The sequence below is a fragment of the Hippopotamus amphibius genome, chromosome 9, assembly GCF_030028045.1.
Source record: "Hippopotamus amphibius kiboko isolate mHipAmp2 chromosome 9, mHipAmp2.hap2, whole genome shotgun sequence".
NCBI lineage: Eukaryota > Metazoa > Chordata > Mammalia > Artiodactyla > Hippopotamidae > Hippopotamus > Hippopotamus amphibius.
Genome location: NC_080194.1, coordinates 33,142,579 through 33,157,365, shown reverse-complemented (window position 1 = coordinate 33,157,365; position 14,787 = coordinate 33,142,579).

The following is a 14,787-nucleotide window of genomic DNA, read 5'->3' as shown; positions in this document are numbered from 1 at the left end:
GGTCTGGGCTCATTGAAATTATTCCTTTGATATGCATCTTAACTATCTAGGGCCAGTATCCTGTTTTTTCCATCCTGAATTCCCCTCAGGGTGTGCAGCATAGGGGGTGGGGTTGGGGGAACGGTGGCGGCAGTGGCTGATGGATTCACGGCAGGCAACATTTTTGTTTACTAAAATGGCAGGCAACCCTCCCCCCCTTTTGTTTGGTCCACAGTATCCTTGAATAATTTCCTTAACTGCTTGAGTTTCTCATCTGTGAAATGGGAGCTATGCTAGTATCCACCTTATGGTAAATCGAGTGTGTAAAGGATTGATTGATTGAGTGATTGATTTTATTGGAATATAATTGCTTTACATTCTTGTACCAGTTTTTGAGGTACACCAAAGTCAATCAGCTGTATTTATACACATATCCCCATATTCCCTACCTCCCTCAACTCCCCCCCACCTCCCCGTCCTGGGCCGCTAAGGCATCATCCATCGTCGAGTTGATCTCCCTTTGTTATACAGCAACTTCCCACTGGCTACCTATTTTACAGTTGGTAGTGTATATACGTCTATGCTAATCTCACTTTGTCCCAGCTTCCCCTTCACCACCCGCCCTCGCCAACCTCGTGTCCTCCAGTCCATTCTCTATATTTGCATGCTTATTCTTGCCCTGTCACTGGGTTCATCAGTACCATTTTTTTTTTTTTTAGATTCCGTATATATGAGTTAGCATACAATATTTGTTTTTCTCTTTCTGGCTTACTTCACTCTGTATGACAGACTCTAGGTCTATCCACCTCATGACATATAGCTCCATCTCATCCCTTTGTATAGCTGAGTAATATTCCATTGTACATATATGCCACCTCTTCTTTATCCATTCATTTGCTGATGGGCATTGTGTAAAGGATTTAAACAGCCGCTGGCTTGTAGTGGGTGTTCAGGAAGTGTAGTCCACCATTAGTATGTTCCCCTCTGGTCCGGTTTCAAGGATTCTTATTCAGGATCTCCCGCCCTGCCCAGCATGGTGTCCTCTGGCTCTCATCACATGTGGAGCACCTGGCATGTGGTAAACATCTGTGGCACGAGTGTATGAATCAAACTTTTTCTCTCCCCTGTTGTGGCCCCAGAGGGTCAGATGAGGGACCAACTCTCTAAGATGTGACAGGGAGAAAAATAGGGCTCTGTTGAGGACCACAGTCAAACTCCAACAGTTCGCAATATGGTATCTAAACCCCAGTGGGAATGAGTTAACAGTTTCCTGATGGGAAGCATTATTGTCCCCATTGTGGAGTTGACAGGCCCAGTGCTCAGCTTAAGGTCTAACTTTGCTGCTGGTTGGGAATACACCTCAGACTAGGAGTTTCCTCTTGCCGAGCCTCCGTTTTTCTCATCTCTCAATGGGGACGACAATCCCTACCTCCCAGGGCTGCCGTGAGGAGTGAGATCAGGATGGGAATACAGGATGTGTACTCTCCACTTCTGCACCCACCCAGGTGTTGGGAGGGGGAGCTTCCCCCTCTATCCATCTTGAGTTCTTGTGGCTGGACTCATAATAACATTGACTCAAGGCAGATTAACAGGAGAAAAAGAAACACGTTTTTAATTTGTTGCACTGAAGTCTCATAGAAATGGTACCTAAGAAGTGGCCAAAGCTGGCAGCTTTTATACTTTTTAGACAAAGAAACAATAAATTTGTGAAAAATTGACAGGACACAGGAACTTAGATTTTGGGTGCTCAGTTAGTGCAGAATCCAAACAGAGTTTGGGCTTGAGGTTGTAAAGTAAAGAAGGAGCAGGATTTGTATATGCAGACATCTCAGCCCGAATGCTCTAGTTTTGTTGATAAGGGTGTCCTAAGATGCAGGGAGTACACCTTTCACATGAGAGATTTATTTCCTGCTTTCAGAGAGACAGAAGGGAGGGTCAGAGTGTCCATCTTGTATCAGCCATTTCTTAAGTAACTTTAATTCAAAATAATCAACAGGTCATTGTGGCATATTTGGGGTGGCCCCTGTCCTGGGCCCCAACAGAGGCGACTCCTTCCTTGAGGAGCAGCCTTGCACGGGAGGGTCTCAGCTGCCAGAGGAGCAACATGTGATTTGCAGTTTGGATTCAATTTCTTGAGTCTTCTTTTTGTTACAAACATAACAAAATTGAAAGAGACAGATGGTAAGACTTGATTCACTTTTACCAAATGTTTTTAAGGTGCAAATATAAAACTGAAAACCAGGGGAATAAGAGGGGGTTGGCCTCCAGGAGAAAGCAGAGCCAGGCGGGGGAGGCCCAGGGAATGGACGGTGTCTTCCAGAGGCCCTTCAGCTACCCAGGCCACCTGGAGGACTCTGCAGTCCATGACGAAGAGGTACTTCTCCCTGGACGTGGCACCTTCCCCAAGGCACACGCTGACTGGGTCAGACCAAATGATGCTACCTTTCCCAGAATGGGGAGGCGACATCCTCCAGCCCACACAAGGGCCTGTGCAGCACCTGTGCTGAGCCGGCTTCGTCTGAAACATTAGGTCAGGCCAGGGGTACTCCGCCTCAGCACTATCAACATCCCTGGCTGAAGAATTCCTCATTGTGGGGGGCTGTCTTGTAACTTTCTGTATGTTTCACAGTTATCACTGACCTCAACCCACTGGATGCCGGTAAGCCCTTCCCTCCCTCTCCAAATCGTAACAACCCAAACTGTCTGCAGACAGTGCCAAATGTCCCCTGGGGGCAACATTTCCCCTGCTGAGAACCACTGGGTGATGCCCATTAGTTGGGCGGCCCCGGTTGCCTTCTTCTCGGGTGGGCAAGTCTGAGCATCACAGCCGGGGTAATCCCACAGTCCTGTGCTTTACTCCTCTCCCTGCCCTTCTCCACCTGAAGTGAGGGGCGCCCCTGCCGTCTGGCTTCCACTTGGCTTTGGCCGATGGGGAAGAGGGAGGAGATGTGAGGAAAAGAGGAGATGTGAGGCAGGGAGGAGCGTGAGGCTGGGTTTTCTATCCCTGTAAGTAGTGAGGGGCTGGTTGCCTTCCTTGCACAAGGCCACAGCTCCCGTCTGGTGGCCCTCTCCAGGTTCAGTCACTGCTCTCCCTCAGCCCACCAGCCCTGGGGTGACAGCAGCTCTGTCTCCCCTCACTGTCTACCCTGCAGTACTGTCTGCCTCGGCCAGTTCCCTACATTCTGTCTTCACCTTCTAAACGTCTCATGACCCAATTTGAATGTGCCCTCTGTAACTTGACTGATCCAAATACATCGTGCGACCTTTACAAAACATTTTCATATATGAATATTTAGCTTTTCTTGTGTTAGTTCATTTGACTGTTCATTGATTCAATGCATTTTTCTTTCTTTCTTTTTTTTTTTTTTCATCTGCCTACTCTGGGCCAGGCATGATGCCAGGTGCTGAGGACACAGACATGGATCAGATGTGGTCCCTGCCCAAAGGGAGCTTATGTCTTACAGGGACAAAGATGCGTGGGTGGTTATGGTGGGAGACAGGTGCTCAGGTGCTGGGAGAGGGGTGTTACAAAGCCTCACTCCTCCCGTGGGGGGGAATTTGTGGAGAATGTGGCCCAGAGAGAATATGTTGCATCTCCCCCAAAGCTGTGGTATCATCAGGTGGCTGTGCTCTATGAAGATGTCCCCAGATAACATCAGTGTGTCCTTGGAAGGGGCACAGTCTGCATACCCTGGGGACTCTGTCCTGGGAGGAGCAAGTGTCCTCGCCCGAGGCCCAGAGCACATTTACCACGAGACCCTCCACCCCTTGGCTGCCTGACATCCCCGATGGATGTCGTGAAAAAAGAGAACATTCCAGAGCAGAGAAGTCCTTCCTGGCAGCTGCCGCCAAACAGGCTCCTGTCTAAGGCGCCTTCCCGCTGCCTGCCAGCCAGCTATATTCCAAAGGTCACAGTTTCCTCCCAGCGGTTTTCTGCAGAGCTGAAGTCTCCTGGACCTCAAAATAAATTAAAATATTGATTGATTCTTAATATTCTCTCAAATCTCTCAAAATCTCTGGGTCTTACATAAATCAATGTGCCCGTTACAGGGACTTATTCAATAATCTGCAAAGTATCCTGGTAATTACTTTTGGGTTCACTCCATGGCAGAGGCCGGCTACCTCTCCATCATTTTTAAGGCCCCGGGTACAGTAACCTATCAGGGGACTCTCATTTCTTATTTTAATTACTGAGTCTCTTCGACATGGTGCCTGTACAGCAGAAGGAAGCCCACACGTATTGAAATGAATTTGTTGGGCAGACTTGGGTCAGGGACTCACAAAATCAGCCACCTCTGCTGCCTTGTCTGTCTCCCCAGGCTCTGTCCTCTGCCTGTTACTCCAGTGTCCTTAGCTTTCTGGCAATGACACTTCAGAAATTAATTTAATAGCACCTCATTTCTCCAGATTAAATAAAGAGCTTGTCAGACGAGGGTAATACTGTCTGAAAGCCTCAAGCACCACGGCACTTTTGATGCTGCCTAAGGCAGCTGCCTGGATTTCGGGAGCGGGGGACAGGGTGGAGAGGAGCAGGGAGATGGACCATATGCCTCCTGGAACGGGCTTGTTTCTTCTGCTGAAAGTAACAAAGTGACTTCAGCTCATTAGGGACCGACGTGGTTCTCCAGGAAGGTGGTGTGCTTCTCACGAAGCTAGAGATGCTGCTTTATGCCAGGTCCTTCCCATCTGGCCCCAGCTACTTCTGAGCCTTGTCTTCTGCGCCAACATCCTCTCGTGCTAAACTCCAGCCAGACCCGGGAACATGTTCTGCTCTTCTGCCATTTTTCACCTGTGAATACTCTTCTCTCTGTCTGGGATGCTTTCCTCTTCTTTCCTCTACCGGACAAACTCCTCGTCATCCCTCAAAGCCTTGTGCAAATGTGAACTCTTATGGGAGGTCCTGTGCCCCGCAATGTCCTGCACTTTCCTCTGTAACTGGGGATCCAGATGAGCCTCAAAGGTCTTTTCAGACATGCCTGCGGGTGTCTGACTTCCCATCATCTTAGAATGAAGCTCTCATGGTGACCAATAAGGCCCTAGGTCATCTGCCTCCTGCTCCCTCTAAGCTCATGTCCTATACTGTCCGCAGCTCCCTGGGCTCCAGGCACACTGGCCCCCTGACTGTTCTTCCAAACCCTGGGCATAGTCTCCATAATGTGCAGTTCCCTCTGCCTGGGATGCCTTCCCACCAACCTGCACGCCTCTGCTCAAATGTCATCTGTCCCTAGAGTCCTTCCCTGACCACTGAATTTAAAAGAGCCCCTCTTTCATCTCTTCAGCCTTCTTAATTTTTCTATACAGCCTTAATACCACCTGATATTATACAATGCTTATGTTTGTTATCTATGTTTCAAACTAAATTGTAAGCTGTGTAAGAGCAAGGATGTTTATCTGTTGTTTTTACTGATGAGCCCCTGGAACCTGAACAGTGCCTGAGGCACAGAAGGAACATCCACGCCTATGTTTGTAGTAGGAAATGAATAAAGTAATGGTGAAGCTCTATCTGTGGGAGCTGATTTGCTGTCTGGCCCATCCCCAACCCCGGACGGGTGCCCCAGCCCCTTGGAGGGAGACATTGCAGGCAGAAACGGAAGGAGCTGTTCTCACAGAGGACGGGGAGGCCAGGCAGTTAGGTCTCCAGACGAGTGTGTGGAACCATGTCAGGGGGTGGGGCCTCCTGCCTGGTGCCTAGCAGTGCTCTGGCCTGCAGGGAGCTCCAGGGCCTCAGTGGGGCCACTCTGCAGAGAAGCAAAGAGTCCAGAGGCCACAAGCCCTGATAGAACATTGAGGATAGAGAAGGCCACCAGGCGTGCACGGGATTGGCTAGTGTGTGAACACAGCCAAGACGTCACCTGGGGCCCCCACAGTTGCAGTCTTTTATGAGCAGAGGGAAATAATGAGACAGTGAATTGGAGGTATTGCTGCTACCTTATTAAGGTAGAGACTGTATTCCTACCCACAGGCCGGAAGGATTTATTGCTGTGTTGACGGGGTTGCCTTGAGTTACAAATTGAAATGCACACTGACACATGTGTGTCCCTGTTCAAAGTGGCTGCAGGGTTAGATCATCATCATGGAAAACACTCTCTGGCCAACCTCCTCAGGCCTGTTGGGACTTAGAACTAATACTCAAGTGTATTTTTCTCTTACTGCTGAGCAAAGGGTAAGGCAACTCTTTGATGTGTCTCTGCACATACCCAAGTAGGTAGGGCGACCGAACCTTTACCACAGGTTGGCCCCGGACTGGGTAACCCACGGAGGGGCTGCCCAGCTGTAGGTGGTGAGTAATCTATCCTTCGCTTCCCAGGCAAATGGGCAACGAAGACCCCATAGGGAACACATTTTTGTTTGCCCAACATCCTTTCGTTTGGTGAACCACCCCTCCCTGACTCACTGTATCTCAGTGGGCGCTGTAGCCATGGCACCCTGCCCACCCCACCCCAACGCCATGCTCTGGAGTAGCTCATGTCCCGGCTATGCGGTTAGTCCAGGGCTGGGCACACGGTCCTGCACAGCCAACCAGTCTTCCCTGAGAGTCTGCTCTATTTTTTTGGAGACTCAGCTCTGAGGATAAGAACTGGAGTCTGCCATCAGCCATTTCCCTGCTACCTGGAGAATGTCAGCTTGCAGAATGAAGCCATCACCTCCACAGAAGCCAGGCTGACTCCATTGGAGCCCTGGTTCTGGCCAAGCCTGAGTCCATTTCCCCCTGGGTTTGTTAGGTAACATCCAATAAACCCCTTTTGTTGTGGCTAATTTGAGTTAGATTTCTGTTACTTACACTCAAAATGTCCTGACAAACATAGTCAGTTTCCTCTCCTCTGCAGACCACAGGCCAGGGAAAGCTGTAGGGGAAAACCGGGAGAATTAGTGGAATCCTCTCCCTGGTGCCCCTCTCTGCCCATCTCCTGCCCTTTGCCACACCCACCTGTGCACTGGCAGGAGGAGTAGGAGCCCTGAGGCTGGTACTTTAGCAGGTAGCACCTTGTACATTTAGCACCAGCTGCCCTGCACTTTCTTCAGCCAGCTCTATGGTTTTTCTTTTTTTGTCTTACTGCTCCAAATTCCCAAGAGATGGAATATGGAGAGTTGTCATAACCTCATCCCTTACCTCCAGGTAGAAATGCAGGGTTCAAGAGAAAATGTTTCATTTGAGAGGCCTGGGGGCTAGTCCAGCATATGGGGCTGCAGCTAGAGCTGGGAGTTTCTCAGTAGGACAGTAGGAGATATTAAATAGGATGGAGCTTAAAGCCACGCAGAAAGCCAAGGTCCAAGAGAAGGGGTTAAGTGACTAATCTGAAAAGGACAGAAGAAATGTCAGATCTAGGGGGCAGATGCAGAAATCTGGGAGCCAGAGATACAAGAGCAGGCACAGTAGTCACAGAGGAAGTGAAGTGGCTCTAGGACAGTCACCTGGAACAGGGGCAGAGTATGCTACTGATGTCCATAGATCCTTAAAAGTGTGATCAATGGATGGGACAAACAGCAGCCCACCTGGACAGTTGACTTCTGTGGGAATCAACTGCTTGTTCTTTCCTACTCTTGCCTTTACATACTTGTGTTAGGATAATCTTTTTTTTCTTCTTGCTTTCTTTAAGCTAATGAGGGATAAATAATTATTAGAATTTTTTTTTTCTGAAAAGAAGTCAGATCTGAATTTATTTATCCATCTTGGTTCATTTCCCCCCTTTTTTTCTCTATAGCAACCACATGCCTCTTACTCTACATTTCCTTCAAGGAGATGCTTACAAGGACCTTCCTTTGACTCACCCCAGGGGATGCTGCAGCCCTGAACTGGGACTTAGGACCATGGCATTCTAGCCCCTCCCTATCACTTACCAGTTGTGTGACCTTGAGTATGTCACTTACTCTCTGTGGGCAGATTAAGTCATTTTTAAGTTCCTCCCAGCTCTGATATTTTGGGATGCTGTAAATCTGTGTCCTGTACTGATCACTCTCTAAACCATAAGAACCTCATTCAGAAATGCCATTCCAAAGTCTCACTGGTGAGCAGGTGTCTGCCCACAGACCCTGCTCCCCAGATGCTACAAGCAATTTGGGAACTATATTTTTAAAATCACCACAGATGGGAAGACTAAGCTGAAACGAGACTTGTTTGAAAATGCTGCTTTTAGCATTTTAGCCCCATCTCTTCATCCCTCATTGCATTCAGCTTTTCGGATGGCCGCCCCAAATAGCTCACGATCTTGCTGATCGCTCTACAAAGTGTCCCAGAGAAGAGCCTCGGATCACTGCCAGCTCCAAAACCTCTTCTCCTTGCCACACCAAAATTCCTGTTCTAGTCCATTGCAGGGCTATTGAGATCCCATATGATCAATGTTAAGGCCTCTTTAACAGCCTCTTTATCTGCATAAACATGGGCAGATTTGCTTTTTCATTGTGCCCTAGAGGTCTATAACAGCTTCTATTATCGTCCCTGCCATATCTGTCTGTAACCTTAATCTAAGTTCTTGGCTCTGTGGGTTCATTTGCATATGTCATCTTTTTATCCCCACAGTAGTGCTCTTCCTGCCTCCATATTGCTATTTTTCTTTTCCTGGAAACACTCTGTCTTCAGATAATATCCTCAGAATTGGGACCATCTTCAACCCTAACAAGCTTGCCCCAGGCAAGTGACATGCCTTCTGGTCTTGGGGCTGGTCCCAGGGGCTGGTCTTGTCTTTGGGGCAGCATGGCAGCGGGCCGAGCCTCCAGTTGGCAGGATGGTGAGTTGGGAGCCGGGTCAGGAAGCAGGCATGGACCAGGGTGCAGGTGTGGACCAGGGTCCAGGCAAGAGCAACTCAGGAGCCAGGGTGGATGGAGTGAAGGCAAGAGGGGCTTGCTGGGAACCAGGAGGCAGGAATTGAATGGGGAAAGTCAGAAATGAGGGTCTTAGTAACTGGGTTGAATCCAGAAGCTGGGGGCCTGGAATCCAGGCCAGCTAAGCCCAGAGCTACATTGGGAGCCCAGGCAATGTGACAGCCCAGGACACAGAGAGACTTCTGCTGGGGACCTTGCATAAAACTCTGGAGCCAGACTGTCTGGGTTTAAATTCTTACAGCTGAGTAACATGGAGCAACTTATTTACTTCTCTGTGCTTCAGCGTCCCCATTTGTAAATTGAATGGCTATAATAGTACCTTCCTCACTGGGTCGTTTAACTCAATTAAAACATGTAAACATCTGAGAAGTGGTGCGTGACTCATAGTGGCATTAAATTCAACTATTGTCTTTACATTAAAAAAAAAGTGAAGAAACTAGATCACTTTACACATGGAGAGTCCTGCCCGCCCCCCCCCCCCCCACCCCCGGGGAATGTTACAGGCTCTGAGCAGCTCTGATTCTGCCGTGGGGGGGTTATCTCCTACCCAGGGAAGGTTTGGCCTTGGGGAGCACAGCATTGCAACCCCAGTTCTTACTGCCTCCATGTGTTTTGTGGTGGGATGATTGAACCATATGTTTGTGTTTCTAAATTCCACTGGGAACGTGGCAAGCAAACGCAGTACATTTCCACAACAACCAGAGTGTAGGCTTTGACGTTAGTCCCAGGTTCAAATTCCCAATCTTCTATCCACATATGACATGACATTTTGTAAGTTATAACCTTTTTGAGTCTTGGTTTCCTCATCTACACCTTGGCGGTACCAACATCTACCTCACAGAATGAATTCAAGGGTCAAGGTAAAGTGTGTAGAGCACGTGACTCAACACTCTTTTCCTCCCCAAGAACCCCGGTGTTGGCCGAGGCTGCAGTTTCATCTGTGGCTCTCCTGGAGGGGGATGCACTTCCAAACCCACTCCCAGCTGGCAGGATTCAGTTCCTCCCGGGCTGGTGGCCTGAGGACTACCAGCAGGCTGTTTGCCGGAGGCCACCTCGGTTCTGTCCACATGGGTGTCTCTACAGGGCAGCTCACAACACGGCAGCTGGCTTCTCTCAGCGCAAGCAAATCAGAGTGTGAGCAAGATGGATGCCTGAGTCTCTTGTAACCTGATATTGGAAGTGATATCCCACACGATTCATGACCAACTCCCACCCAAGACGGGGGGATTAACACAAGGGGATGAATACCAGGAGGTGGGGATCCTTGGGGCACTCTCAGAAGCTGCGTACCACACTCGGAAACTGCCTCTTCCCACACCATCCTCCCAAGTCCCCCCTCAAAAGGCACCACTGGTCACAACCTCTGAGTCATTTCTCACTTTATTCCCTCCCCACCCTTCACCAGAGCTAAACTCCACAAGCACTGAGGCTTTCCATCTTTGAGCAAGAGAGTTACCTTAATAGAGGCTCTTACTCTTGTAATTTCTATTTTTCACTTGAAGATTTCTCTTTTTTTCCCCTGTAGCCCTCTAAAGTTTCCATGTCTTTAAACAGAGGAGGGATAGCCTTTCCCTCCACTTATCCCCAAGGAATTGCAGTGGCCAAACTCTGTCTTAGCATGTGTTTTACTCTAGGATATTCAAACTCTTTCTTTATCTTGTATTCAGAACACTTCGAACTTCACGCTGTTTAAAAATTGCCTTTGGCATGGCTCAGGTGGCAGGTTATGTTGCTTCTGAGGGGATGGATTAGCTCTGCCGTTCACTCCAAAGCTGAGACACATCTGCGTAGGGTTTGCTGATGTCTACCGGTAGGACTCACATGGGCTTCAGGAGCAGTCAGGCTGAGAAGGAAAGCGTGAAGAAATGCTGAGATGGGAAAGTCGGCAGCAAAGTGGAACCAGCCCTGAGAGGAGGCAGAGAACCATGGGATGGAGGCTGATATAGGAAGCCTGTGAACAGCTGCTCTTGGGCTCAGCAAGGAATCTCAAAGCTAACTATCTTTGCCACAACCCGAAATCCAAGCCAGAGGAGAGAAGCAGCAGTAAAACGAGCAGCTGGACTAATCCTGGAGGCTTCATAAAGCTCTGAGAGGCAGGCGCTAGTAGTAACAGGAATTTGAGGCTCCAAGAGGTAGAGCCGTTTGCTCAAGGTCACACAGCCTTGAAGTGGCACCATAGCCCACAACCCCTTTTCCCCAGGTTGGATCAAGGGCCTTGGCCCTGGGAAAGGGAATCATGCAAGTCCAACCCCTTCCTTGCACAAGTGTGAAAACAGAAGCAGCAAGGAAAGGGACTTGCCCAAGGTCACAGAGCAGAGTTCTCCCCATTTGTATCCTGCACGCTTCCTACTGTGATGCCTGGCTTTTCACTGTAACAGACTGAATCCAATCCAACACCCCTGCATAGCTCTTGCTCCCAGCCTTCCCATCACCATGGATACCCTTTGTGTTGTTTTCCCCCTCAGGCTCCATGCTTTGGAAAATTCTATCCACCATGAACTCTCCCCTTGCAGATAATAATAAATTTGTTTCCACGGTTTTATTCATCAAAACCATATGTAACTGCCAATCAGAGCTTCTGATCCATAAGAGATCATCACAGTTGGTATAAATATTGAGTTGTATAAATTGAAGCTTGTAGCTTCATTTACTTTGTGTGTGTGTGTGTGTGTGGGGGGGGGGTGGTTACTGAGGAAAATGTGGGCAGTTTCCACAAGGAACTTTAAAAATTTGAAGAAAGCACATAAATATCTACGACTGCTCCAACTGTGGAGGTAAAACAGGGCCCTGAAGCCCCACTTCACAGCACAAAGCTCCCTGAGCCCCTGCTAGAATGGACCGAAGCAACAGTTCCTCTGGTCAGGCACTTAATCCACCACCCCGGGGCTCCAGGTGCCCATGGGAGCCTTGGCGCAGGACCAGATGCCTACTTGTTAACGGGAAAGTGGGCAAGCTCTCTGCCCTGTGGTCCCACTGCCACTGCTCACCTTTCCACCAATAGCACTGCGTTCGCTTGATTCTTGAAGCAGATACACCTGGGGGAGGCAGGCAATTGGTCATGATGTTAAACTGTGATTAGCAGGTTACTCTGCTTTATCAGCCAAACCCTTTGTAGTTTCCTGATAGCTCCTTCAACCAGATGATCTGGGGTGTAATTCTCCGGGAGGTGCTGAGGGTCTGAGGTGGGCTGGGGATGGTTCCCTGTTCTCCAGGTCATGTCTGTGCACATGAGGCAGCCAGGCTTAACAAAGCTGCTGACACCTCTGCTCAGCAACCCATCCCCAGCCCAGATGTGAATGCCACAGAGCTGCCTCGGCTGGAGGGTCAAGGCCTGGATGTAAGGTGGAGACACAGGGCTTTCTACACCACACCTGGTTATTCCTCATGTGCTGGCCACTGGGCACACAGCTTCCAGGTCTCATGGCAGCATAAGGGTATATCCAGCTTGCCTCCAAGATGCTGTTGGCAGGAATATAGCCCTGGGACTGTATCCAAGTAAGGGGCAGAAAAATGATCTCCATAAAGGTGGGGGAGAGAGAGGTGCCCAGAGAGCCCACCTCTGTCTCCACCACAGTCCTGTGCGCGGAGGCCCTTTTCCTGCCCAACCTTCTGTAGACTTTCCACTGCTCTCCCCAGAGCCTCCCACACGGTCCTGGGATCTTCACAGTGGACCTCTGGCATCATGAGGAGGTCAGACCTTGCAGGAGGGGGGCCCCTGTCCATGGAGCTGATCTCTCACTCTCTAGGAGATAATGAGATGACCTGGTCACTGCGACCCTGCCCCAGGGGACCCTCACTGGGGGCTGCACGTGCCTATGCTCAAAACCAGATTAACAATTCTTTATGTGATAGAAAAGCTAGGATGTGGCAGATAAACTTTGTCTTCTTGGGTAGATACATGTACTATATAAATGTATATTTTAAAAATACATATGCATTTTAATTATTTAATCTTTATTAAAGGAATCATAAGAGATATGCATGATCTTTTCAATAAAATTTAAATTAAAGCACTTTAAAGGTTTTAATTTAATAATAGGGACTGGGAAACCAACATGAGAATTCAAGTCAAGTGAGTTGATGGAATGCTTATGAGACAAGCCACTGAAAGTACACAAAAAGATAAATAATGAGTTAAAAAAATCCTTGCCTTTTAATGAATGCCACAGAAAAGCACCAGTTTATTTCTGGATAGTCTGGTCCGGGATGCCCAATTGTTAAAAAAAAAAAAAAAAAAGTTAACATATTATAAGAGGAAAATATAAATACCTAAAAAATAATAGTAATAAATAAAGCAAACTCTATAGGAAAAGACTGATCCAAACTGCATCGTCAAGGAAACTTCAGACTGAGCTTATTACATGCATTTTCCCAGCAATCTTAAATGAGGTCAGGCTCCAGTGGGCCCAGAGACCTGGTTTTAGGAATACATCAACACCTATCAAGCCGTGAATACTGTGCCTTTATATGTTTAATTGTCTGGGTTTCTTCCAGTACCAAAGGCAGTAATTCAAATGTCTCTTTGACTTCTTAAGCCATCCTGATTTCCAGAAGCTCAAGCACTGCACCTGTTTTCATGCCTAGAACTTGAAATTGGCTTGAACAGATTCTTTTTTCTTTTCTTTAAACTCCTAAAAATACTGCTCCTGGGCAGGCAGTGAGCCTGTGCCCTCCTTCAAACCAATCTTCAGGGCCAAGGGCAAGGCGGGAGAGGCAGGAGGAATGGTCACCTTTGACCTGTGGAGGAGGACTGCCTTCAGCACTGGCATTAGGAGACAGTGGAGCTGGGATCAAAAGACCCCAAAGAAAGAAACCCCAAGTCTATAGCTCTAAAGCTTCTGAAAATTCAAGCTGCAGCATTAAGGTTGGTATAAAGAGGTCAGAAAGGGTCTTTCTTCTCTCAAAACCTCAAGATTATTTCTTACATTTCTCTAGGTTAAAACCTACCCGCTGCAGGAGATGTCCTGAGGTGACTCCTACAAATAGCCCAAAGCTATCTTTCCTCAAAAACTTCTCTTGTGAACACGTGCTGTTTGACAGTGATCTTGCTGTCCTGGCTACTGCTGACTGGACAAGACAGAAGCCACCCTCTGCTGAGGGGTCCTGGCATGAAACCCCCCAGGGGGCTCCATTAGCATGACCCTCTGTTAATAGGAATACTGCATCTTAGATAGTGATGAACCAACTCACTCAAAACTTCCCTTTTGGGAAGAGCAAAGGCACACAATAGCTGCTTGAACTCAGGTTGCATCCTCAATGGTAATGAGCTGCAGTTCTGGCTTTCTAGAGAAGCCCTGGACCCCAAAGTGCAGGTCAAGTTAGGATGACGATGTCCCATGGTTCCCAACTGCGTTAGTTTCTTATTGCTGCTGTAACAAAGTAGCACAAATTTAGTGGCTTAAAGAACACACATTTGTTCTGACAGTTCTGGAGGTCAGAAGTCTAAAATCAAAATGTCGGTGGGGCTGTGTTGCTTCTGGAGGCTTCAGTGGAGACTCCATTTCCCTGCTTCTTTTAGCTTCTAGAGGCTGCCTGCATTTATCTTGTGGCCTATTCCTTGAATCACTCCAATCTCTGTTTTCTGTTGTCACATCTCCTACTACTGTGTCTTTGACCACCCTGCCTCCCTCTTAAAGGATCCTTGTGATGACATCGGGCCCACCTAGATAATCCAGCATAATCTTCCCATTGCAAGATCCTTAATTTAATCACATCTTCAGAGTCGCTTTTGCCACATAAGGTAACATATTTACAGGTTCCAGGGATTAGGATGTGGACATCTCTGAGGGTTGCATTATTTGAGCTGCCACACCTGCTTTGCTATATATTCTTTCAACAAGAATGCATTTCTGGTAATTATCTATACCATTCTATATTATTTAGGCTTTGGTATCTGACCTGCCCATATTCCCTGGAAGGAATAGTGCAAGTATGGTATGACTCCATCCTCCTTGGCAATAGTTGGTGAAGAACTGACCCATTATCTGG